Source organism: Neophocaena asiaeorientalis, unplaced genomic scaffold (assembly GCF_003031525.2).
Source record: "Neophocaena asiaeorientalis asiaeorientalis breed wild unplaced genomic scaffold, Neophocaena_asiaeorientalis_V1.1 scaffold110, whole genome shotgun sequence".
Classification (NCBI taxonomy): Eukaryota; Metazoa; Chordata; class Mammalia; order Artiodactyla; family Phocoenidae; genus Neophocaena; species Neophocaena asiaeorientalis.
In genome coordinates this window covers 886,137-913,682 of record NW_020175053.1, presented here as the reverse complement: position 1 = coordinate 913,682, position 27,546 = coordinate 886,137, and the positions used below count along the sequence as shown (strand labels likewise).

Here is a 27,546-nt window from a genome sequence, read left to right as displayed (position 1 = left end):
TTATTGTACCAAGCTGAGTAGCAGGAGTGTTGTGGGTAATGATTTCTTGTACTGAAACTACTGCATTTACTGCCTTCCCGAACTCAACACCTGTGTTTTTCAACAGCATTTTGCTAGCTCACATCTTGACTGGTAAAAAAAAAAAATTAACAAGTACAGAACATGATAGAATTGCATAGGTGCAATTCCAAATTGGGCTTATTGTGCAGAATTACTTTTCTGAAAACACTTTAATAACACATGTCAAAAAGTTCCTATTGTTGCTTTCGCTCTCTCCTTCTCCAAGAAACCATCAGAGTCATGGAGAGGAAGGCTTCAAGCTGGCTGAGCTGCAGGTGTGGCCGCTCTTACACTGTAAGAAGAGCTCTTGAATTTACCAGAGAGCCGTGGGCACCCCCAGGGGCCCTGGGGGCTTATTAGGACCCTTATCAGGTCTTCTGGGGAGATGTAAGTTCAACTCCCAAGCAAATCTACTGTCAAGACTCAAACTGAAAAAAAAAAAATTTAGGTAACTGGAAGCAAAGCCAGTCCTGTGATTCTGGGGGCAAAAGTGACTCATCTGATGAACCACTTAAGGACCGGAAGAAGCCCGGGCAAAGGCGAGGGCTGCTCACCGTGCGCCGGGCGCCAGCGCGCGCTTCTCCCACTCCTTCCCCACAGCCCTCCAAGTTCCATTGTATTTTCTTCTTCTTTTTTTAACTATGGAGAAACTGCAGTGCACAGAGTGTGAATAACCTCCCCGGGGCACACAGCCAGTAAACGGCTGGCTGGCACCCGCACCGATACTTGCGGAGAGGTGATGAGTAGTTCGGCAGCAGCGGCTGGGGTCTCCAACCTGCGTTAAATCTGCATGAGAAGCCCCTTCTTAAAGCCACTTTGAGACAAAATGAGAGATGGATTGGCCAGCACCCCGCGGTCATTTGTGGTCATGGCATGAACACAGACGCCGTCGAAGAATGTATTTTCATCAAAGGGAAGTGAATCAGCAGAGTGTTCTCATTCTGCTTCAGAGGACTAGTGCCGTTTGTCGATATTCACGTTCTTGTACTGCATTTTACAGGGATTTTTCTTAAAGCAGTCACCCGAGCACTTACTTTCCAAACACAAATCAAAATCTTGTGTCCTCCAAGCATCACCTGAAAACAAAAGTGGTCATCCCTTAGGAAGTTGCTCCTGAGAAAACATAGTTAACTTTGATTCAATGAAAGTAAGTTACAAAATAATGAACCTTCTAAAGGATACTTTTGCTCTAAGACCAACCATTCAACAAACATCTCATGGAGCAATTACTACATTTCCAGCACTGTGAGTTTCAAACAGTCAACCAAATTGCAGCTAAATCAGAGGAAAGAAATACAGAGCAAAAAAATTTTTAGTTGAAAAGCTCTAGAAAATTCTGGTCATTGGAAGTGAGATAAAAGGTTTCATTGCTTTGTAATTTAACTCAAGAACTTCGATCTCTACTTGCACCGTGGTCAAAAGCACAAGTACTGGACCCTTCGCTCATTGACTTGCTACTACTTTAACAAGCACTGAGCTGCCCATGAGGGCACCTTGCTCACCCAAACCAGAGACTGCCCTCACCCTCCCTGAACGTTACCTTCCCGCTGGGAAGGCAGATTCATCAAATGACCATGTTTTTAAAATATCAACCTGTACCTGTGGCAAGTGCTATAAAGAAGAATTTATGTGAGGCTGTTAAGAGTCTGTTTGATGTAACTGAGGAAGCAAGCTGAAGTTGCTGAGGAAGGGGACATCTGGCTTAAGGGATGCGGTGAGGGGAGGGAAGAAGGAACATGGCAGGGAGGGCGGAGTGTACAAAAGCCTCGCGGACAGCGGGACAGAGAGAGTGTCCGGGACCAAGAGACGGTCAGCAGACTCGAGTGGAGTGAGCGGGCGGTTGTGAGGAGAGCAGACTTGGAGCGGAGCCTGGAGAAGTGGAGCCTGGGCTTCGCTCTGAACACAACGGCGAGGCTTTGGGATGACGGGACCTGGGCAGGGTAGATACAAGTCGGCCAGTTGGAAAACTCCTGAAGTTTCCAGGATGGAGATGGTGATGGCTCGGAGCTGCTTGGCGGTGTGGAAGAGATGAAGAAAGGAGACATCCTGCTGAGGAGGTGACAGTCAGCAGGCCTTGGATACTGGGGGTGAGAGACGGGGCGCTGAGGACGACTTGGGCCACTCAAGAGGTGGGGATGTCTTTCACTAAAATGAGGGAACTTGAAGAGCACAAACCAGGTTTGGGATTCGAGGACAGTGGGGGCAGGAGTGAGATTGTTAAGTTTTAATATGCGGAGTTTTGCAAGGCCTTTGAGAAGACCAAGGAAGTGTTCCGTAGCAAGGGTACGGGTCTAGAGCTCAGAGGTGAAGTTTGGGCTGGAGATTGACCTTTGTAGGTCAATAAAAAGACAGAGAAATGAGAACATGTGAAGTATTTGCAAGACCTAAAGAATGTCCACAGACTCTAAGCAGAAAGCAGAGGGAAGTGGGGAGAGAAGGGGCCGATAGATGGGGAGCAGTTTGGGGAAGGAATGGTTTGACGATGCCCACGAGGTCCAGCTCACCTGTTGGAAGCCGAGTGGTGACAGGAGGGGAGCCAGGCGGGGTGGCTTTGGTCCCCAAAGGCTCGTGGCTGGAGGACGGTCCTGCTCCCCGAGGAGGTGATGCTGGACCCAGGACAGCCAGCCCCGCGGTGCAGGCTGCTTTCGCCATCTGCAGACCACGTGTGGGGCAGGCTGCTCAGCCCCAGCCTCAGTTTGCCCATCTGAGCCACGGGGCTGACCGTGCTGTCTTTCTGTGGTTGCGAGGGTGGAATGAGGTCCCTGGTATATAAAACAACAGGACACCTGGCCTGACTCCTGATTGGGAATCCAGTCACTGTCAGAAGCTGCTGTTTTCTTCTTGTGATACAGGCTCTTCTAGGCAGACCACGAGTTTTGTTGTTATTATTTTATATTTTTAATTCTAGGAGTCAAGGCAAAAAGACATTTTGAATTTTTTAGAAGTGGAGTGATTCGTAACAGTATTATTGTGTTGAATGAATCTTTTCCCTGTGACCCTACAGCTGAGACCCGAGAGCCAGCAGGGAAGGGCTCCAGGAGAAGCCAGGGGGAGGGTCCAGCTGACCTGCAAACAGGGGCTTAGGTGCTTGCTGTCCCTGAGCACCTTCCTCCTTCAGACCAGGACTAATTCAGGCTCCTTTCACAAACTGTGACGTCAAGTTTCAGGCACTGGGTGACTCAGGCCACAAGGAGGGCTCCTGGCCTCAGAAGAGGTGTGAGGACAGAGCTCACCCATTTCCGTTTGTTTGTCTGTTTGTCTGTCACCCACGCTCATCAGAGGTGGGCCTGGGTCTTGTTTGTCTTTGAATTTACAGACTCAGGGCCGGTGCTCAGCAGCTGCTTGTCGTGTGGGGTGGACCCTAGTCTGTGAGGTCAGAGCAGGCTCTCTCCTCACATCAGCACCCTTGACATTTGGGGCCGGATAATTCTTTGTCGTGGGGCCGTCCTCTGCATCCCTGGCTACCACTCACTAGATAGACGGCAGTAGCCACCCCCTCCCCTTCCAAGATCTAACAACCAAAAATGACTCTGGACATTTCCAAATGTCTCCAGGGGGGAGGGGGACAAAACCGCCTCTGGGTGAGAACCACTGCATTAGAGGAAATCTTTAATGTGATCTACTGTGTCGAATTTTGTTTGAGTTTATTATACTATTTGCAGAGGAAAAAGTCTGAACTGTAATCCAAATTGTCTTGCAGGGTTTATTTCTGAGAAATGAGATTCTAAGTGTTTGTAATTTCTTTCTATATTCTTCTTGCTTTTCTGAAATTTCTTGTGTTTCTTTATTGTACATGTATTGCTCTTAGAACTTAACAGAGAGAGAATGAAAGAAGTTTAATGCGTGCAAATGATTTTTTAAGTGTATAATTGATTTCTTCCTCATATCCTGATATTCCTAACAATCATGTAGACTTAAGCCACTGAACATTGTTTTCTTCTTCTTCTTCTTGTTATATTATTATTAATTTTGTTTAATTACCTGTTCTTTAGGCAATTGTCATTACCCTGAGGATTTCAAGCAGCAGTGTCATAACCTATTAATTCAAGTTCTGGATGTTGACCAAATTCACTGGTCAGCTAAGCGCTGGAGTTCATTCTCAGAGACACTTGACCCTTTTGTATAAAGGCAGGAGCTTTTCCAACATCAAATGACTTTGGAATAACCACATTTGTCAAGTGACACTTTTGGAGTCCCCAGACCCAAAGTACAGGAAAGAAGAAGGTGTGTGTATATAATGTATTAAAGTTGCAGTAAAACTTGATTTTAAAAAAAAACAGTCGACTAAGAGATTCTGCAAAACTCCAAATCAAAGGAAGATTCAAAAGAAAGGATCTGGGGCACTCTTTCCTCACCCCTTAATTTGCACAGGTTTAAATGAGGGGGCTAACCCAGAAGTGAAGGCTTTCTTTCAGCACAGACATTCAGAAGGGAAAAAAGAAGTCATTAGACAAGGTGTGTGTTAAAGAGCTGACAACCCTGGCATTCAGATGTGGGTGAGCAGTGTATTTTCAAAAGCAGGAGGAAGATTTCCTTTTTCATTTTCTTTCGATATTTTCATCACTTGGATCTTAGATACCGACTGTCCTAATCCACTCAGGCTGCCATAACAAAATACTACAGGTTGAGTGGCTTAAACCACAGAAATTTCTTTCTCACAGTTTCTGGAGGCTGGAAGTCCCAGGTCAAGGTGCCAGGATGGTACATTTCATTCTGAGGCCTCTTCCCTTGGCTCATAGGGGCCACCGACTTGCTGTGTGCTCACATGACCTCTTCTTTGTGTGCATGGAGGAAAAGGGGGGTGGGGGGAGAGAAGGAGAGAATATATGCTCTGGTGTCTCTTAGTCCGAGTGCACTAATCCCATCACAAGAGCCTCACCCTCATGACCTCATCTAACCCTAGTTACCTCCCAAAGCCCCTGTCTCCACATACCATCAACTCAGGGCTTAGGGCCTAAACGTATGAACTTTGGGAGGACACAAATATTCAGTCCATAACACCTACTTGGTGATAACATGCAAAAACGGGTGATAGAATTGCTCATTATTTATAAGGCATGACTGTTTGATCAAAAACTCTCTCTTGAATAGTTTGCTTGTTTGGTAGGAAGTCTGCATTTTTGTTGTTGATTTCCTTCTGTTAGATGCCCCTTCGACACTGATGTGCCCTAGCTCCCATCTTTATGTACCAAGTGTGCCCACTCCCCCTTCTGTGTTACTGTCTCTTACTAGATGACCAAGTCAGGTTAACAGTCAAAAACTGACCTTAGAAATTGATTTCTAGTATCCTCTAGAATTATTTTCTAGTGTCTCTGTTAAAAATATGTTTAACTAACTTATTTATTTTTTTATAAACTTATTTATTTTATTTTTTGGCCGTGTTGGCTCTTCGTTGTTGTGCGTGGGCTTTCTCTAGTTGCGGTGAGCGGGAGCTACTCTTTGTCACGGTGCGTGGGCTTCTCATTGCGGTGGCTTCTCCTGTTGCGGAGCACAGGCTCTAGGCGTATGAGCTCAGTAGTTGTGGCTCACGGACTCTAGAGCGGAGGCTCAGCAGTTGTGGCACACGGGCTTAGTTGCTCTGGGGCATATGGGATCTTCCCGGACCAGGGCTCGAACCCATGTCTCCTGCATTGGCAGGTGGATTCTCCACCACTGTGCCACCAGGGAAGCCCCTAAGTAACTTATTTTTATCTGTGTTAATATTGGTTAAATCTCACTGGGGCACAAGTATTCAATACAGTGAGATTTCATTACAGTGAAAGCTATTTGCTCATCCCTTGGTTCCATTATAATGAAATCAGAAAAACAGTATATTAATGCTGAAGAATTTACATAGTGTTTTTATTTTATGGAGCTTTGTATAACACCATACACCCGTGCACACTTCCATTCATTTACTAAGACAAAAGTAGAATACAGCAGAAACATAAATCACCAAAATACTGCTTGGGAGGACAGAGAAAGCAAGTATGACTATAGCATGTAGGTGAAGTAATTCTATAGTCAGTATTGAGAAATGGGGAGGAGGTGATGATGAAACAAAAATGAGATATTTTGAATCATTTCAAAAATACATTTTCCATTCTAGAAAATCCTGCTTTTCCTTGGTAGGCAGATGAGTTTCTTCCCCTGGAGAAGCCACCTGTGGATATGACACTCGTTGCGTTTTCTTTATATAGAGCCGTGTTTTTCACAGAGAGCTGAGCATCAGATTTGCTTGCTCTATCCTCGATTTTCTCTTTTCCCAAATCTGACATGATACTTGGAGTCAGTCTAGGCAGAGCTTGGGGTCAGCTTCCCCAGGTGTGGAGCCAGTTCCCAGCCTCTCCTGAGCTGAATGGGGTCATAAACCCTCCCTCTTTGGCCCAAGTAAGCTGATACTGAATCAGCTGCAAAGTGCAGTGTTTTTAGATGATGCCCATTCATTCTGCTGACACTCACACACACACACACACATAGTGTGTAAATATAATAAAAATAGACAATGTAATCTATCTAGTAAGTGTTCGTACTAGACCTTCTGCAGTGGCAGTATGTCTCCTTGGCAGTAATTCCCTTCACCCCGCATATGGTTGTGTTATTTGCAGAATCACCAGTGCTCTGGAGGCCTGCCACCAAGGCAGTGCCCTGGGAACTTGGTCACACATTATTTTTCAGGTGTTTTCCATTTGTCACGTGTGGTTGGCCTCAGCCCCCAACCTCGGGAGAGTGAAGCCCACTAGTGGCCTGGAGGACAGATGCCGTGTCCTTGTCCTTCTAAGTCACTGACCCAGAACATGACACATACTTCCAATTCCTCCTTTAACCACTCGTCCTAACATGTTCCCAGGTATTCTTTCTCCCACCTGTGGATGCAGCAGTCATTTTGGCCTCTTACGCTTTCTCCAAGTTTCTTTCTTTCCGGGGCCAGCTACACTTCAGGAGCCTACTCCTACCTTTTATTTCCCTGTTCTGTATAAAAATGGCACCTTTATACTTTAACTAACTTCCGTGGCGCCCTCACCTGAGGGCCTGGGAGATTTGGGGGTGCGGTGAGTACCACCCTTGGATTTCTAGAGGATCACATGCTCACTAACGTTCATCTTACTAAGCCCCCGCGATGTGACCCTGCCCGTCATCACACAGAGGCACAAAACAGAGCTTCCTAAACCGTAATCCTTCAAGCCCGTGTTAGCAGAGGCAACGGTCTGCTTTGTAGTTGCAAGTGGCTGGAGTTACAGATGTGTGTTCTACCAGTTATCAATTTGCATATTGCAAGCAAGATAACTTAGCCTGTATTGTACATCGAGCCAATTTAAGCTGGAATTTGTAGAAATCACGTTTCCAGTCTTGCATCACACCTCCAAGGGAGGTGCCCTGCACACATCTCTGCATGGAGCGTGGTAACCACATCCCAACTGATTTCTCCACCCCAAGAATGAGACGCTACTGGTCTCTGTGAATTTCTCAAGAGGCGAATTACGGCTCTTCACAGCACGTTGTAAATGGTTCAAAAGTTAGGGAAGCACAGAGAAGTGGCATGTCCTGTATATTCTCTGCCTCTCTGAAATGAGGTAAAAGAAGGGATTTATCTTCTCAAGAACACAGTATGCTTCTTGGGAGCAGGTGGACCAACTTACAAAGGCCCCTTTGAAATAGAAACTAAAATAATGCTTAATGGTCATTCTACTCCCATGGCGAAGGGGTGTGGTGGGGGGCGGACAGAAATCAGAAAGACAGCCAGGCTTGGAACTTGGGTCGCATGAGGCTTTTCTCAATGATCACAGACTCCAGCCTCCTAACAAATAACAACTGGATGTAGTAAGTATTCTTACGGGTCAGTCTAGCGAAAGAGCAACTATAAAATTGAAACACGTGGAACCAGCTAGGTAACGATACAGACAAAATGGCAGAAATAATGAGTTTGTTAGCACTTTGAGTATTTCGCAACAAAGCAGTTACTGTATTTATAAAGGAAGAAACGCCATTGGGTTTAATTTAGCTGCCTGGCCATTTCTGGTTTATACAATGCAGTTATAGTATAGTCCTTGTCCATATGCTTGTTTTAAAATGTTTTACCTCATTATTATAAGAAGTTTTAAATGCAGTGAAATTTCAAGTCAGAAAATTCTTAGCAAACTCATGAAATAGAAATTGAGATAGCAATACACAAAAGAAAATTTGAATTGTTTTACCTCATTATTATAAGAAGTTTTAAATGCAGTGAAATTTCAAGTCAGAAAATTCTTAGCAAACTCATGAAATAGAGAGAAATTGAGATAGCAATACACAAAAGAAAATTTGAGATAGTTTTTTAATTTGGAAAAGTTGAAGTCGAGGGTAAAAGCAGATGCTTTGGGGCTGCTCAGATAAGACTGTTGACTAAGTTTCATCACCTTGATACTTTGGAATGGAAAAGGTAATTTTTCTTTTCTCCCTTTTCTCTCCCTTCTCTGTAATGAACTTGCAATACTGCCGACTGACGTTACAAGAACCCCACGCAAGTCTGAGGAGGGAGGCCACATAGAAATTAAATTTGTGTTACCCTTTTTCCCATGAAAGCCTCTTGCTTGTGAAAACAAGCCCAATACTTTACTCATTTAGTAAAACAATGAAAATTAATACTTAGTAAACAGTCAGAAAATGTACATATGTATGTGTTCTTGCATTATTTCCCTTAACAATCTAATTCTCCCAGACTTAGCTTTTTACTAGGCACAGGTCTATAATCCAGAATTTTTGGAGGCAAAAATGCTATGTTATTGATTTTTTAATAGGTAGTACATGTACTTGGTACAAAATTCAAAAGGTATGAAGAGTTCATACCTTCATGAACTCATATTTTCAAGGAGGGGGAAATATGTCCCCTCCTTGCCCTGTTCTGCAGCCCCAGCTCATGCCTGCCCTGGGCCAGGGCTGTTCTCTCCTTATTTAGAGAGAGAGAGAGAGAGAGAGAGAGAGAGAGAGCGAGAGTGTATGTGTGTGTGTGTGTGTGTTTGTGGACACAACTGATGGCCAGCCATGCACATGGTTAGCCACTTGCCTCTGTTTGTTCAGCAATAACGTTTGGCAGACGGTTTGCATCAGTGCATGGGGAGCACCCTGGCCCTCGCTTACCACGTGGATGGATTCTAACTTTGTCGATGGCCATCCAGGTGGTTTTCCATGTTTGCCATGTAAAGAATGCTTAAAAGAGTGTTCCACGTTCATTTCACACTGTGAGAGTCTACAGAGTGGGTTCTGGCAGTGGAATTGCTGGTCAGTGGGGACGTGCATTTTAGATAATGCCAGATTTTTCTCCGTAAAACTTATACGAGGTACCTCCACCAGCAATGTGTGAGAGGGCTTCTCTTTCCACCTATTGTATTGGGAAACTTTTTCATCTAAACCAATAAGGTAGGTTAAAAAAAAAATAGGCTTAAGACTGAGAGTGAGCATCTTTTCACATTTCAGGAGCCATTTGTACTCATTTCTCTACGAACACTCGTTTAAATCCTGTCCCCACAGGATTTAGTTGTGGCTCTGTGTGTGTATATACAGGGAAATTAGCTCCTTTTATGTATGGCAAATTGTAACTACCTTTTCTCAGTTTCCATTTGTCTTTGGAATTTCTAATAGTACTTTTCATGTTTTTTTAATATAGTTTTTGGATTCAAATATATCAGTGTTTTCCTTTGTGGCTTCTAGTTTTATATCACACTCAGGCTTTTCTTTCCTTAAAAAAGAAATCTTCCATTTCTTTATTTTATTGCTTCATGTTTTTCAGTTTGAAAGTATAGCTCCCTTTGGCCTCTGTACCTGTGCAGGGTTAGAGGTGGAGAAGTAACTTACCCTTGTCCTGGCTCTTTATCCAGGCATCCACACTCTGCTGATTGAATGGTCCATCTTTTCCCCACTGACTTGAAATCTCACCTTCATCATATACTAAATTCCCTTATGTATTTTATTTACTTGCATTGATCTGCTTGTCTGTGCCTGTGTTCGTACCACATTGTTTTAACTGCTGCAGCTTTGTAGTAAGTTTTAAAATCTAAATAGCAGCTAGGCTCCTCTTAACATTCTTCCTTTTCAGAATTTCTCCAGCTACTCTTGCTTGTTTGTTTTTCCAAATGTACTTCAGCATCAGTTTTTCTGTTATGACACCAAAATCCTGTTGGTAATCTTACTGAGATTGTATTAAATTTATGGTTTAAGTTTGAATTTTTCCCTTTATGAAGTTACACATAATAAGCCTTTCCCACACTCAAATCTTTCCTGTCCCTTGATAGCATTTTCAGTTTCCTTTGTGTAGAAATTGCACCCTTCTTATGAATTTTATTCCTAAGCATTTCATCATTTTTGTAGCTACAATAAATGGAATCATTTCTTTCTTGATACCCTGGAGCTAGTGTTGTCTGTATGTAAAAGCTGTCAATTTCTGTACAGTAATTTTGACTTTGCTACCATGTCAAATTCTCTTCTTATGTGTACTTTTTTCATGTAATTGCTTTCCCAGTAAATAAGTGGATCATCTACAAATAGTTATCATTTTCCCAATTAAAAGCTGTTTTTTCTGATTTTCCCTGAACTGACTAGCTTAGCAACTTTTGGATGGTAGACGTAAGGCTTCTCTCTGGCGAGGAGGAAGGGGGTCTCTCTGAGACCACAGAACCCCATCTCCCCTGGGACCAACAAGGACCCTGTTACTGCTTTCTCTTAGTCCTACCTTTGCTTTTATCTTAATTTTGTTTGGTTAGTCTCTTACTTACTAAAAGATATTAGAGTAATTCATTTCTCCTATTTGTTTAGTGCTAAAGAACAGTGGGATGGATAGGAGCTGGTCCCGGTTTTTGCAATTTAAACTTTTGCTTTATTGGTTTCCTTATAAATCCTGTTTAACATGCAGAAGCTTTAAATTGGCCAGTTGAAAATACATGGAGGATTCCTGTCTTATTGAGCACTGTCATTATCTGGAAATTAATAGTCTTGGGAGGAGCCAGCATCCTTCCTTCCATGACTTTCTCTGGCAGCTCCCGGATGCATGTGCCCTGGTCTCACCAGTGGGAACCTCAGCTGTGCACTGGGGGGCGTGCAGGGCAGTTACGATCCCCTCCTGAGAGAGTATTGATAAGCTTAGTTGTACTGCGCTTGAATTGAACAGAGGGTGAGGAAAATTAACGCAAGAAGTGACCGATTTCATCTTGGCTCAGAAATCACCTTGTTGTGCAACCCTGGCAAATCGTTTAACCTCTCTGCTTTGATATTTTCAATTTGGGATGTGACTGTTCTTAAATACTCAATTAATATTTAATATCAATTAATAATTGATCTTAATTAAAAGTATTCATCGCTGTACTTACGTTTGTCATCACATTCTACAGTCATTATTTCGAGGCCTCACTTAACAGCCCTTTGTGTTGATATTGTTACTCACGTGGTTATTATGATCCTGATATGGCATTTTAGATAAGGAAATGGGTTGGTCTTCAGGACTTCTCCCATGCAACTGCAGCGGCCTGAAGGAGCCGCTGGGCCAAGAACCCAGAGCCATAGGTTTTCCCTCAGCCACTGCCTGTAGCTCAGCGTCCGTCCATCAGGCGGCCTCTGCAATGTACTGTCTACCATCTTCTCAGAAAGTGGATAAGGATGGACTCTCACCTCTTGCTAAAGTCATTGCAAATTGGAAATGTTAAATAATATAAATCAAAGTAGACCTCCTAGGGATAAGACGCTGGCATTGAAAAGCATTGTGAAGGTGTGTAAAATATTTTAATTAAAGAAAGTGAACCCTATTTGAAATACAAGTCAAAGGGAGCAGTCACCAAGATTTCCTTTAACTTATATAGAACAAGTCATTTCCTTTCCTCTAATCAAGTACACAGCTATTTGTCTCTTGTTCTCGCTGTACTTTTCTCATGATGGCCTATCTTTACATCCCTGTATAAGACTAGAAAAGGGTCGAGAGAAGGAAGAACCATGTGTAAGAAGTCAGTAACACCGTGCTCAGTCTGCAAACTCACTGAGTTCTTCATCTGTGGCTGACATCCTTTAAGTCATGTTACTTAACGCTCCTTATCCTACCAGACCTGAGACGGAGGAGAGGCAGAATATGCACCAACACTTTATTTTTTAAATTTTTATTCTTTTTACTTTATTTATTTGTCTGTGTGGGATCTTTGTTGCTGCGCGCGGGCTTTCTCTAGTTGCAGCGAGCGGGGGCTACTCTTCGTTGCAGTGGCTTCTGTTGTTGCAGAGTACAGTCTCTAGGCACGCAGGCTTCAGTAGTTGTGGCACGCAGGCTTCAGTAGTTGTGGCTCATGGGCTCTAGAGCGCAGGCTCAGCTGTTGTGGCTCACAGGCTTAGTTGCTCCACAGCATGTGGGATCTTCCCAGACCAGGGCTCGAACCTGTGTCCCCTGCATTGGCAGGCGGATTCCTAACCCCTGCGCCACCGGGGAAGCCCACCACCAACACATTAAAATACAGAGGAGTCCTGAAACTGCTGAGCAGTATGAAACTACACACAGTCAGGGTTTGGAAGCGTGAAAGAGTGAATGTTTTTAGACACAGTAGAAACTGGAGTATGTGCTTACGTGAATGGGTTAATCAGACATCAGTAGCATGAAAAGATTTAGGCTTGTCTTGAGGTTATGATTCATTTGGGGTTTTTTAAAATTAATTTTTATTGGAGTATAGTTGCTTTACAATGTTGTGTTAGTTTCTGCTGTATATAGCAAAGTGAATCAGCTATACATATACATATATCCACTCTTTTTGAGATTTCCTTCCCATTTAGGTCACCACAGAGCATTGAGTAGAGTTCCCGGTGCTATACAGTAGGTTCTCATTAGTTATCTGTTTTATACCTAGTAGTGTGTATATATCAATCCCAATCTCCCAATTCATTCCACCGTCCTCCCCCCCCACCGCCTTGGTGTCCATACGTTTGTTCTCTACATCTGTGTCTCTAAACTGTGTCATTTTTCTAGATTCCACATATAAGCCATTTTATACGATATTTGGACATCCGCAATTATGATTCATTTTGAAAAGACCAGGTGAAGCTTGGGTTTTGCGAGAGGGTAAAGGCTGTGCCATGGGGTCGGGGCCAGCAGATGCCCTGTCTGCGTTTAGAGACCCTCCAAGGAGAGGCAGAGGTGTGTTCTCTCCTTCACCAAGGAGCAGTGGCTTTCAAGTATATTTCTTTGTCTCATTTACCATAAGATCAATGCCACGGATATCTTGTGGATCTTAGCTAAGTATCCTAGTTCTGGAATGTTATTTTTCCAGGATTTTGTTTTGTTTTTACCAGAACCAAACCAGAATCCTTGTTTTCTAATGCCCTCCACAGAACTGTAAAGTTGCTGAGGCATTTGGAGGGATCCCATAAATATGATCACCCTGAGGAAGAGAGGTGTATTGATGGGTAATCATGAGTAAACAGGGAAAAGAAGAGAAGCTTCTCAGAAGAGAGGGCTAGAAATTATTTTTTAAACACCCTCTGTGATTAGTTAGCTAAACGCGGGAGGTGTACTGAACTTTGTTCTCAAGTGTGTGACCTTTTCACAATCATAAACTGCGTACTAGAATGTGCCAGAATGTGCAGTAGTTTTTTTTTTTGCTCAGGTTTTTTTGTTTGTTTGTTTGTTTTTGCGGTACGCGGGCCTCTCACTGTTGTGGCCTCTCCCGTTGCGGAGCACAGGCTCAGCGGCCATGGCTCACGGGCCCAGCCGCCCCGTGGCATGTGGGATCTTCCCAGACCGGGGCACGAACCTGTGTCCCCTGCATCGGCAGGCGGACTCTCAACCACTGCGCCACCAGGGAAGCCCATGTGCAGTAGTTTTAATTAGCCATCTTATCATATAAAACCAACAATCAAACTGAATATGAGGATGCTTTTTTTTAATACCCATTGATTTGAGTAATTAGAAAAAAAGAATTGTAAGCAACATTCTTCAGCTGAGTTTATCCTGGCCTTTTTAATTTTAACTAGAGCAGGGCACAAAAAAAAAAGTAAATGACACTATTTGGTTTTATTCCTTACTTTAGAGAAATGAGTATGGCCAGCTCTGATTAATTAGCAGAGGCATGCTTATGTAACGGCATCTTTTAGCCTGTGTACCTTACAGTGGAAAAGGAAGGTGTTATTTTTTTCTCTGTGGGTTTTAGGGACTGTGATTTAGCAAGGCAATATTCTGGAATGTATTAGGAAATAACAATGACAGATTCATTTTGTATGTTGTGCCCTGAAAAGCTATTTATGTAGATGTAAATGCTGTGTTTGTAATATAAAAATGCTTGGAAATTGCCTGCCCCTTATTCAGTGCTTGTGAGAGGACAGTAGGAGAGGGGAAATCAGGACACCCTAACTGGGTTGTGATTACTAATTCTCTATAAAGAATGCGTGGGTAAGCCCCCATTTGAAGGAATTCCATAGATGACCATCCAAACTTCAAAATAAATAAATCAGGGTACTTGTGAACATTGCAAAAGGGTACTGTCCAAAAAAAAATAGGGAGACCTTACAGCAGAGTAGTAACAATTATCTATTTTATGTAAATGAGAAAGTGAGAGTCTGTTTCTGTAAATCTGTGGTAGGTAGCAACAAAAATCCACACTCTGAAGAAAATGTTGATTCATGGCCAGCTTTTCAGTTGCATAAAGTGGAGGTACATTTATTTTTAAGCTCAATGTGACTTTTTTCAACGTGGGGAATATGATATGAATAAGGCACACTGGTAAGTTTTGGGTTTTTTTTAAATTATTTACCTATTTATTTACTTTTGGCCATGTTGGGTCTTCATTGCTGTGCGTGGGCTTTCTCTTGTTGTGGTGAGCAGGGGCTACTCCTCATTGCGGTGCATGGGCTTCTCATTGTGGTGGCTTCTCTTGCTGCGGAGCACGGGCTCTAGGCACGCGGGCTTCAGTAGTTGTGGCTCACGGGCTCAGTAGTTGTGGCTTGCAGACTCTAGAGCACAGGCTCAGTAGTTGTGGTGCACAGGCTTAGTTGCTCCGCGGCATGTGGGATCTTCCCGGACCAGGACTCGAACCCGTGTCTCCTGCATTGGCAGGCGGATTCTTAACCACTGCACCACCAGGGAAGCCCACACTGGTAAGTTTTTTTAAATGAGAAGAGCAGACTTGTAAAAAGCATAGTGATTGTGTACTTGCATTGGCATTGTGTAGGGATGGAAGACACCTTGGGTTCACATCATCAATCTGCCACCTTTAAACTATACACACATGGGAAAGCGCCTTCACTTCTCTGAGCCTCATTTTCCACCTGAATGAGGGATGATCACACTCCCCCTGGGACTGAGGACCCAGAGACGCTGTGGGAGGGGACAGCCCAGCACTTGGCACATAGTTTATTATCATTTTATATGAAAATGGTTTTCAGTTAAAATTACTTTTAACACATCTTCCAAGCAATTCTAACAGGTCATCCCCCCTCTTATTTTTAAGTATTTCCCACAAAGTCCTGGATAGTGTTTGGCTAAAAGTGGTACTTTGTAAATACTTGTTGCATGTTGACTTATTTAATCCTAATTAATTTATTTTCTCATTGCTTAGAAAGCCAAATTCTTTCACAGAAAATCAGCCATTTATACCTCTTTTTTCCCAAGGAATCGAAGCTTACTCACTTTCTGTAGGTCTTTACTTTCCTTTCCGTTTGACATTTAGGGGCTATAAGAAGTGGAGCTTCCTTTCATCTCTCTGCATATCTAGAATCAGTGCAGTCATATGCAAAGAGCTTTGTCCTCCTTTCTCATCTTTTCTAGTTGTTATTGTCATCCCCAAAGCTAATAAGGGCAGCTGCTCTGGTGTCTGCTTGCCCACGTCAGTCAGTCTGCATGGCCACAGAAGTGCCTTCTTCAGACTCTGGGTATAGCACACCCTTGTTGGGAAGCACAGGACCAGCGTCCAGGGAGGCCTCACCCACCTGGAGCCCCGCCCACCTCCAGGCATCGCATGATCTCATTGAGTCCTAACAGCTTCCCACACGCCCGGTTTTGCCAGGGAGCAATGAGAGGCCTAAGGGCATGGCTGCAGGAGCCACTGCTGTGCCGGCGGCCTGGCAGTGACAGCTGTGCTCTCCCAGCAGAAGGCACTTGTTGACTCGGAAAGGTGAAAAACAGTAAAACATTGGGAAATACACAGACTCCGGGTCTGGCTTCTGGCTCACTGTAGCTGGGTGGCCCCAAACCAGGTCCCTTAATCTGCTTGTTCCTTAATTTCTACTTGACCTACTTGGCCGCGGAGAAATGTTTGGCCCTGTGAGACCACTCCCACCTTCTTGAGAAATTCTACTCTGGCTTCCGGGACGTGGCCCTCTCCTCAATTTTCTTCTCTGGCCTCGCCTTCCTTCTCGGGGGCTTCTGATGCCTCCTTTCTCTCCATCTGACTGTAGATACTTCTCTACGGAGCTCTCTTCTCCACCCATCTCTGAGAAATCCTACGCAGTCTGATAGCTGGTAAGTTCCATCGTCCTGTGTCCAATTCACATCCCACCGTGGATCTCCATTTCTTAGTGAACGAGTCCACTCCAGGCATGACACTAGTCCTCAACAATGCTCATTCTCCTATCTCCCAATCTAAATCAGAAAGTGACCTACTGTGTGTCCAGTTGCCCGAGCCGGAGTCCCAGGACGGCCCTTCACTCCTATTTCACTGACCACCTCCATCCAATTAGAAACCAAACCTATTGATTCTGCATCCAGAGCCTTCTCTCCATCTCTGCTGCCAGGCCCTCGTCCAGCCCCCAGGGTCTCTCCCCTGGACTCCGAGCCTGTCTCCTTATCTGGTCTCCTGCGTCTGCTTCCTCCACTATGTAGTTCATTCTCCCCTTTGTGTTAAAGTAACTTTCAAACCTAATCGTATCACTCAGTGTGTGAATCCCTTCAACGGCCTCTCCAGTAACCTTAGAATAAAACGCTTTCCAGGACCTTCCTTGTCTGGTCCTGCCCACACCTGCAGCCCCAGCTTTCTCCACCGCCTCCTTCTCATTTTTCCTCTCACCTCCTGCCTTTGCTCGTACTGTTTCCTCTTCCCAGCATCGTCTCCCCCTTCTTCACCTCCACGCAGTCCCTGGCTAAATCAGAGTCAAGCTCTCACCTCAACAGAGACATCTTCCCTCTTCAGCCACTGTCCCCACTAAAGGGAACCAGGTCCCTTCCTGCCCTCTTTTCTCCCAGGAGGATAGGAACAGTCCCACGCTTTAAGCTCACAGACTTTGTAACCCCTGTACCTTTCCTCTTGTAGCATTTAGTATGCTCCGTTGCTCGTTTAACTGTCCGTTCCTCCCCTGGAATGTGAGCTCCGTGGGGACGAGGACCACATGCATCTTGGTCATTCCTGCATCTGCAGCCCTAACTGAGCATTTAGCACACAGTGGTCGTTTAGGAAACTTTGAGTGAGTGGATGCTACTCCCTGCGTTTGCAGAGACGGACAAGAAGACGTGCATCCTGCCTTCGAGGAGCTTGTAATCTCGTGAAGAAAAGTTTATAAATAATTACTGCATAATAGACGCAGTCATAGAAACACACACACCATCCAGATTAGCACAACCAAGGGAACTGCTGGCTTTGTCTGAAGACTTGAGCTGGTCTTTCAAATGTGAAAGAAGCCAACGTAAGGTGGTCCAGCTTTGGACTTGGCTTTGCCACGGATTAGCCTTTTCATCTTGGGTAAATTGCCTATCGTCTCTGAACCTTAATTTCCTTCTCTAGAAAAGTGAAGATAGTAATCCCTCCCTTGAAAAAACTGGAGGGAGGATTAAATAGAGAGACTTAAATGACAGATACCAAGCATGGCACCTAGTATATATAGGTCGGTGCTCAGTAGGTAGTGACTATTTTATAACTGGAATGAATTTAAATGTGTTTATTCAATGCTTCTTGAATGAATGCCCCTGAAGACAAGTGAGGAAAAAAGAATCTATTTCCTGAATGTGACTAAAATGACAACTTCAGCCTAGGTGTACATGAGGGAAGTTTCTGGACTATGGCCTAATATATAATTTATCATTTGCTTCCACTAGACCATAATAAATTATTAAGGACCAAAGGGGCAGCCTTTATACTAGAAACCTCCTCTTAGTACAACCCGAGGGGACTATTTGTGCTACCGCCTTTGGGCAGAGTGATTTACTAGCACCAAGCCATCTTTATTTGTCCACGATTTTGATTCTGCAAAATATTACACAATAAGCTGCCCTTCCCTGGACCTCAGCCTCTCCAGCCTGGGATACTTAGAGACACTTTAAAAGTACAACGTCTGTGGCTGTCTGTGCAGCAGCAGAAATGTGTTTGAAGACACGTGCTACGAAATATAGTTCTGACCAAAAGTTATATAGGTAACAGCCACATGTTACCTGTTATTTCCTTGGGAGAAGAGCTGTGTCCTGGAAGTATATTCTTTATGTTGTTTGCGATCTAAAATATCTGAGTACTTTAATGCTAAGAGGTAATATAAAATTTCTGCCACCGACTTCTGCATCACTTTCCTAATGCCAGCAAGTTGATTGCAGTTAGTTTGGGGTCCCTGAGAAAGGTTAAATCATCGTGAACTTGCATAGCTTTAGGCAACTTTGCTGGAATCCTCGCAGCCCTCTCTTGTTAGCATAGCTAGTCAGAATCTTTGCTCTCAGATGTTTTCTAAACCTTAACTCGCGGAGCCCAGGCATACCGTTGGTTTGAGGTTCTCTAAAGGATTAGCCAGTTATCTAAGAATCAGTGTTCCTAGTTAGAAATGGTTTGTTTACAGGAAGAACAAATTCCAGTTTGCCCACAGAGTTCAGGGTGGGGAGAAAACGGTGGGGCTTTTTCCTGTTTCAGCACTTTTTATGAATCACATTGCATGCTCACAGCACATGAAATATCTCTTCTCACTTTCAGATGTAGTAGATGCCGCTGAATTCTATAGTGAGTAGTCAGTGGTAATCGCCCTTCTAGAATCTACCACTCTTGTGTATCAGGGCTTGGATTTGGATGTCCATGGAAAGAGGATCTGGGTATGATTCTTCAGAGCCTCCCGTGGTTCTGCATGGCCTATGCAGTGGTCCTCATCCTGCTCTACATCAGAACCACCTGTGTAACCTTTTTTAAATGCACATGCTTAGGCCCCACCCGAGAGATTATAATTTGGATATTCTGGAAATGGAGCCAGACCTATGTGGCTTCTGCACACCTTTCCCGGTCCCGCCCTCAGCATCCAGGGCCCCCCTTCATGTGCCTCTCTGTCAGTGTTGCGGCTCCTGCCCAGGGTCTGTATCAGGCGGGGCCAGGTCATCTTCATTTCATGTAAAATCTAGAAAAAGTAAATAAAATTCCACAGCTGCTGTCCCGTGACTCAGTGTCAGGATCCAGGGTAGGTTGTTTTCCCCTCTTCCTGGGCCGCCATGGGGCCGGCATCTCACACTGTCCAGAGCCGTCCGTTTGAATTTAAACTGCCTTAAATCCATTTTACATGTTTCTTTCAACATCAGCTTTTGAAATATTTTTCCGAGGGGAAAAAATGAATTCTTCTGTTGAGGACAGCCAGTGCTTGTCATGTTTTCTTCTTTCTTTTTGCCCAGTTTCTAACATGGGCAGAACCAGGACCCTGTGGAGTGTGTGCTCCTGATACCCTGCACCCCAGGGGTCTCCGGGCTTCACCCCCAGAGACCCGCTCACGTAGGCCGTGGGCCTGCCCCTCGGCCCTGTGCCTCAGCTCTGCCAGGGGACTCGGGGGCCGTGGGGACCCAGCTCCACCTGCCTCCCAGACTCTGCCTGCACCCCTGCCCGCTGCCTAGCACCCTGGACTCCCTGCAGCTCTGGGCTCTGCACTGGGGCTTCTCTGCCTGCGGCCCTGTGGGGGCCCCGAGGGGTGGCTGCGGCAGTTTTGCAGATTCAGATCCCCTCGGAAGAGGGAGTGTGTGTACCAGTGATCCGCCAGGTCCCTCTGATCCGGGGGACCTGAAGATGGGGCGGTGGGGGGAGAAGAGAGTGGGTCAGGGGTGGCACAAGAGGACAAGCCCGTCTGGAGGGTAAAGTGCAGCAAATCGTCTGTGCAAGGGCGCAGACCACGAGAAACTGCACGTGCAGTACATCCTCCCGGTGTCACCACGACTCGAGAGAAAAACGGTTCATCCTGTTGATTTCTGGCAAAACTGACATCAGAATCAGACGCTTGTGTATGTTTTCAAAATGTATTTTCTATGCCAGGGGCTTGAAACCTGCAATTCTTCTTTATGACCTTTGGGACAACTCTGCCTTGTTCCTTGAGGTTTTTCTTCTCCTCTCTGATCTTTATTTCACTGACAGGCAAATAAATATAACTAAATTTCCCAGAGCACTGCTGTGTCCCTGCCGGACAGCTCTCCAGGGAAACTATTCCTCAACTCTCCATGTTTATTCTTTGACCGTCTTTACATCACATTTCTGCTTCCCCGTAATCTGCATCCAGTTTATAGATGTTAGTTATGCCACACGCAGCACTGCCACCTGAACTAGCCCCGGAAATGTCCAGCCGGCGCTTGGGGGTAGTGACCACAAATTCTGTTTTTAAGGAAAACTTGGTTTTAATGTGCGTCAGGCCAAAGGACGAAAGAAAAGGTTTCCATCCAAAAGCGAAGTTGACTACTAATGGGAATCAGAAAGGCAGTCCAGGCCATTGTTTAAACCGGATGTAATGGTTTTTTCTTGACTTAAAAATCTCTTTAACAGTTCTCCATCAGCCAATCATTCTGTTATTTTGGACCATGTGTTTGTATTATCACAAGAAATTATGAACATGGGAGAACAGTTTGACCTCTGTCCTCTGTGTCCGAGAGGTCACTTGTGTTCCTGAAGCCCCTGTGTTTACATTGAGCCTGTCTGTCAATAGCTAGGAGCACTTGTTCATTGGAGATGGTGCGGGTAAGGTGGAGGCACCTGGAGGATGTGGTATGTTGCCGCCTTCACGAGGCTAAATAAATCTGTGTATGTAGGGGGGTGTTGAATAGATTGAGTAGGAGGTGAAAAGACCTTGGTGACCTGGAAATATGGGAATGGATTAAATAACCATTCAGGTGTGGATCAGTCAGAATACAACCAAATCTACATCTCTCCGCACCGACTTGTCACCCAGCCCCTCTCCTAATTTGCAGCTGAAGTCCACAGAACTGTCTTTGTCAGGTATCTGCCTGCCGGAACCTTCACCTCACCAGCAAATACTGCAGTTATTTGGGGATGACAAGGGAATCTGCTTCTACGTCTTGATCTTTAATTTTTTATGTCTTTCTCAATATGCATTCAGGGCTGACAGACTAACTGAGGACTCGTCACATGCCACTTTAGCCTGTCTCCCTGTGTATCTTCAGCCAACATTAAAAACACATATAGTAGTAATTAAGTCTGCTTTAGAAATCATTTCTTACTGTTAATGTGCTTTTCAGTTCCCTCAAGGAGATGCCGTAACTTGATAAATTATTCCGTTGGCAGCAGTTAACAACAACAGAACCCACATAATTGTAAACCCGTCCCTCACTGGTACTTAGCAAAGTAATTATCCAGCTTGATTTCCTCACTTCAGAGTAAGGAGGCCGACGTGAGCAGATTTTCAGAAACTCTCCTTCATTCTGTCTTTTGGGAGGAGTCACTAGTCGCTTGAGAAATGAGAGCCTGAGATGATGGAGCCTTAGAGAAAGAGCCTTGTTGCTTTAGAGCCTCACCTCCTGCTAATTTTCTTTGAATTTGGACTAGTCCTGAGGCCCTGTTGAGTATAAAGACCAAGAGAAGATCCTGAGTTTCCCTTTGTGATGAAAAAGTTTCTGTTTATTCTACTTCCATTTTGACTTTTTAAAGAAAAAAAACAGAATTATTCAGGGAAAAAATATTATATTATGTAAATAAAAGGAGACAGATGGGTTAAAGAGAGAAAAGACTATTTCCATTTTAGCTCAGCTTTGGAAATCTAGGCCAGCACTGATAAAAACTGAAGAAACACAGATTGAAACCAGATCTGTCTTACAAGAGAAACGGTGCAGGGTTAAGTCTTCGACACAGGTGGCTCTGACTGGAGAAACCACTCACCCAGCCATAGACGCTGCTTTTCTATTAGGCTTTTCCAGATTTGGGTTTTTTAAAAATAATTTAAGTCATCATTCATGAAAATGAATCACAAATGGTTTTTTATGTGACATTTGGAGGACGTTTCAAGGGATAAAACAGAGCTGCTAGACCCTTCACACTCATCCTGTATTTCTTGTTCTCGACATTTTAAAACCTAAACTCTCACTTGCTGACATTTTCATTAGCACTTATTCCATGTTCTGGCTTTTAAATTTTAATGCCTGTCTTATAAAGAAAGAGAAAGTAGAAGCTTCTTAATCAGAAGTGTATTATTTTCAATTTACCATCTTCAAAAAAAAAAAGAGAGAGAGAAAGAAAGAAAGAAACCCTTGTTGAATAGTCATGACTGGGATGTAAAAGAGTCTTGGGAAACGTGATGAGATGGAGGGGACAAACACCGACTCTGTGTATCTGAGACACAATTTAATCAGACATTAAATCCTTTCGTACACTTTCTTTCCTTGAATGTGTGATTGATGTAACTCCACTGTCTTCTAGTTTTTTTTATTGTGATAAAATACGCATAACAGAAAATTCACCATTTTACCCATTTTTAAGTACCCAGTTCAGTGGCATTAAATAAATTCACATTGTCGTGGGATCCTCACCACCTTCCATCTCCAAACTGGAGCTCTGTCCTCCTCTAACAGTAACTGCCATGCCCCTCCCCCCGAGCCCCAGGTCACCACTGTTCTACTTTTGTCTCTGTGTATTTGACTGTTCTAGGTATTTCATATAAATAAGAGTCATACAGTATTTATCCTTTTGTGTCTGGCTAATTTCACTTAGCATAATGTCTTCAAGGTTTATCCATGTTGCAGTATGTATCAGAATTTCATTCTTTGCTAAAGCTTAATAAATCTCCACTGTATGGATCTACCACGTTTTGTTTATTCATTCATCTATCAATGGACACTTAAGTTCATGTCATCAGAGGTAATTTCATTTCTTCTTTGCCAATTTAGATGCTTTCTGGTGGGTTAGGAAATGTTCTCTCCTCTTCAATTTTTCGAAAAGTTGGAGAAGAGTATATGTAAGTTCTTTCAATGTTCAGTAGAATTCACTAATGAAGCCATCTGGCCCAGGGCTTTTTTTGGTCGAGGAGTTTTCGATTACTGATTCAATATCCTTACTAGTTATAGATCTATTCAGCTTCTCCATTTCTTCATGACTCAGTGTTGGTAGGTTTTGTGTTTCTAAGAACTTCTTCACTTCATCCATGTTATCAATTTGTGGGCATACAGCTATTCATAGTGGTCTCATAATCCTTTTTATTTCTGCGGAGTTGGTAGTAATTTACCCACTTTCATTTCTGATTTCAGTAAGTTGAGTCTTCTCTTTCTCAGTTAATCTTTTCTGTTTTGTTAATTTTTCCAAAAAACCAACACTTGCTTTCATTGACTTTCTCTATTGTTTTTCTCTTCTCTATTTTATTCATCTCCACTCTAATCTTTATTATTTCCTTCCTTCTGCCAGCTTTGAGTTTAGTTTGTTCTTCTTTTTCCAGCTCCTTAAGTTGTAAAGGCAGATTGTTGATTTGAGTTTTCTTCTTTTTTTTAATGCAAGCATTTTACAGCCATAAATTTTCCTCTTAGCACTGTTTTCACTGAATCCCATAAGTTTTAGTATGTTGTGTTTTCATTTAAATTTGTATCTTTAAGAGACAAATACTTGTATTTTCTAATTTTCTCTGTGATTTCCTCTTTGACTCACTGATTAAGAGTGTGTTGTTTAATTTCCACAAATGTGTGAATTTTCCAGTTTTCCTGCTGTTACTTATTTCCAATTTTTTCCTATCATAGTCAACAAAGATTCTTTGTATTATACCTGTCTTTTAAAATCTATTGAGACTTGATTTGCGGCCTAACATAGGGTCTGTCATAGAGAATGTCCCATGTGAACTTGAGAAGAATGTGTATTCTGTTGTTGGGCTAGTGTTCTGTATATGTCTGTTAGATCTAGTTGGTTTATTGTTCAAGTCCTCTATTTCATTACTTATCTTCTTGTCTGGTTGTTCTATCTATCATTGAAAGTTGGGTATTGAAGTCTCCAGTGATTATTTTAAAACTATCTATTTATCTCTTTAATTCTGTCAGTTTTTGCTTTGTATATTTTGAGAGTCTATTATTAGGTATGTGTTTATATATAATTTAATATATATGTCCTTTTTCTCTTGTAACCCTTTTTGATTTAAAGTCTCTTTTTTTCAGATAGTAGTATAACAACCCCACTCTCTTTGGTTACTGTTTGCATGGGATATCTTTTCCCATTCAAACTATTTATGTCTTTGGATCTAAAATGAATCTCTTTTAGACAGCATATAGATGGATCGTGGATTTTTACTTATTCTGCCAACCTCTATTTTTTTGATTGGAGAGGTTTGTCGTTTTACACTTAAAGTAATTACTGATAATAAGGGATTTACTTTTGCCATTTGCTATTTGTTTTCTATATACTTTATAGGACTTTTGTCCCTCATTCACTGCATTATTGTATTCTTTTGTGTTTAGCTGATTTTTTGTTGTGAAATGTTTTAATTCACTTTTCATTTCCTTTTGTGTATACTCTGCAGCTGTTTTCTTTGTGGTTACCATGGGGATTACATTTAACATCCTAAATTAAAACACTCTAATTTGAATTTACAACAACATAACTTCATCAGCATATAAAAACTCTGCTCCTGTTCAGCTCCATCCTCGCCATCTTCCAGTTACTGACATCACAAATTACATCTTTCTGCTCTGTGTTCAAAAACTTGGACTAATAGTCGTTTTTGATGCACTAGTCTTTAAACTCATGTAGAACATAAGAAATAGATTTACAAACCAAAATTACAATAATACTTATTTTAATATTTGTCTGTATATTTATCTTTTCCAGGGAACTTTATACTTTCATATGCCTTTGAGTTACTGCCTAGCATCCTTTCATTTCAACTTGAAGGACTCCCTTTGACACTCCTTGCAGGGCAGGTATAGTAGCAGTGAATCCCCTCAGCTTTTGCTTGTCTGCAAACGTCTTAGTTCCTTCCTCAGTTTGGAAAGACAGTTTTGAAAGAAAGCCGGATGTAAAATTATTGGTTGGCAGTTTTTTCTTTCAGCTCTTTAAATATATTATCCCACTACCTTCTGGCTTGCAAGGCTTTTGCTGAGAAGTCCTCTGATAATCTTCTACAGAATCCCTTGTACGTGAAGAGTTCCTTTTCTCTTGCTGCTTTTAAGATTCTCGCTTTGTCTTTGGCTTTCAACAGTTTGATTACAGTGTGTCTCAATGTGGCTCTTTTAGACTTTATCCTACTTGGAGTTTATTGAGCTTCTTGAATTTGTAGATCCATATCTTTCCTAAAATTTGGGAAGCTTTCAGCCATTATTTATCCAAGTATTCCTCTCTCTCTCTCCCCTCCCTCTTTCTTTTTTTTCCTTCTGGGACCCCCCACAATTCATACGTTGGTCCACTTGATGCTGTCCCATAGGTCCCTTACACTTTGTTCACTTTTCTTCAATCTTTTTTCTTTCTATTCCTCAGAACTTGATAATTTCAATTTTCCTATCTTCAAGTTTACTCTTCCTTTTACCTGCTTAAATCTGTTTTTGAATTCCTTTAGTGAATTTTTCATGTCAATTATTATACTTTTCAACTCCAGAATTTCTTTTAAGTTTTTTATGATTTCTATCTCTTTATTCATATTTTCATTTTGTTAATACATTGTTTTCTTGACTTTGTTCACATCTTCCTTTAGCTGTTTAAGCATCTTTAAGCATCTAATAATCTCTTTGAGCATCTTTAAGATGGTTATTTCAGAGTCTTTATCTAGTAAGTCTGCCATCTGAGCAGGATGACAGACTTACTAGACAGTTTCTTAGGGACAGTTTCTGTCTGTTTGTATTTTCCCTTTGAATGGGTCATACTTTCCTACTTCTTTGTATACCCTGTTGTTTTTTGTGGGAAACTGGACGTTTGAATCTCATACTATGGTGTCTCTATTAATCACATTTTTTCCCCTCGCCCAGGGTTTGCTGTTTTGTTTTTGTTTTTAATAATTGTAGAGTGTTTCTGTACTGGGGATCAACCTGAGGTATAAACGTAAGGGTTTCTAGGGGGTTTCTGAGCCACATCTTTCCCTGGGTATGTGTAATGACTTCCTGAACGCTCCCTTTATGCAGTTGCTTTTGAATGCTCTAATCCTTAAGTACCTGGCTCTCAAAAGGGATAAAAGGGGGAGAGGAGAATGAAGGCAAAAAAACTTAAAGGTGCTCCTTCTTTAAATACCATGAAAGCCACTTCAGCCAGTGAGGGCTGCAGCAACAGCATCTGCCACCGTGCCCACAGCTCCACAGTCAGAAGCAGCCAGATCGCAGGGTCCTGGTATTTGGAGGACACGGTCCTCATTGCCCACCTGGCTCCTGCAGGTCACATGCATGCTGATCCGGGAACGTGGGCACAGCTGCCTGCCACAGGATCAAGGGTGGGGAATGGGTAGCCACCGCTGTACTAAGAGCCAGAGTTAACCAAAATTAACTGTGACTTACCATCCAAGCCTCCCCTGGAAGCTGCAAGCCTTCAGATGGACTCCAGAATTCCAAAATAGTTACATCAGACATTCTGCCAGTGCAGTTGCTGTCTAGAGAGGAAATGGCTTCCTGGCACTTCCTACTCACCATCTTCCCTGCCATTCCTGGGTTCTGTTTTTGGAAATCTGAGGAGAGAGCGGAGGCTTTCCTAGCTGCCCAAATCAGTGTTCATCTTTAAACTGCAATAACTTTACTAAGATACATCCTGGTATTGTATTCTCATTCACCTGATGTGGCCCATGGTAGCCCTTTCAGTGTATAGATTCACGTATGTTTAAGCGTATAGATTCAAAATGTTCAGGAAAGGGTATCTTTTATTATATATACAGGTATTTATTTTGTTTTACTGTTTTGTTTTTTCTCGGAGACACTAGTTACGTATTTGGTGAATCTCCTTCTCTAATCTTTCCTTAAAAATTCTTGTTTTATTTCAATTTTACTTTGCTAGAATTTTTCATTTTTATCTTTCATGTCTTTTGCTCTGTATTATATACTAGATCTGTTCTCCCTTTCTGCTCCCTCCAGTTTCATCTTCATTCCTGTTACGTTTTATTTTTCCTTCTACATTTGGTTTGTGTTCTGCCTCTCTTCCTGTTAACTTGCTATCTCTTCTTCAGATGATTGCATTTCTACCTTGTGTAGAAATGGCTGAGCTCTGAGTTTCTATTTTCCTTTTATTTTCATAAATAGGAAAGGCCGTGGTGTAAATAACTTTTCAGAAACAGCCTATCTGTAATGCGTCGAATTTTGTAAAGAACAAGTTTTAGGTTCCACGTGCAGTGCTCCATGATGGGAAGGCTGGATGCAGGTGGAACACACACCATGGTGGGAAGTGGGATTTAATCAGTTCAGTGAGCCCACTGCTG

General features: G+C 42.8%; 1 protein-coding gene across 1 annotated transcript in view; it reads left to right on the top strand.

Annotated features, from left to right (window-relative positions):
* The window catches only part of L3MBTL4 (L3MBTL histone methyl-lysine binding protein 4), a 297,887-nt gene that overhangs the window by 231,283 nt on the left and 39,058 nt on the right, over positions 1–27,546 (top strand). The gene's annotated exons all lie outside the window — the stretch shown is intronic.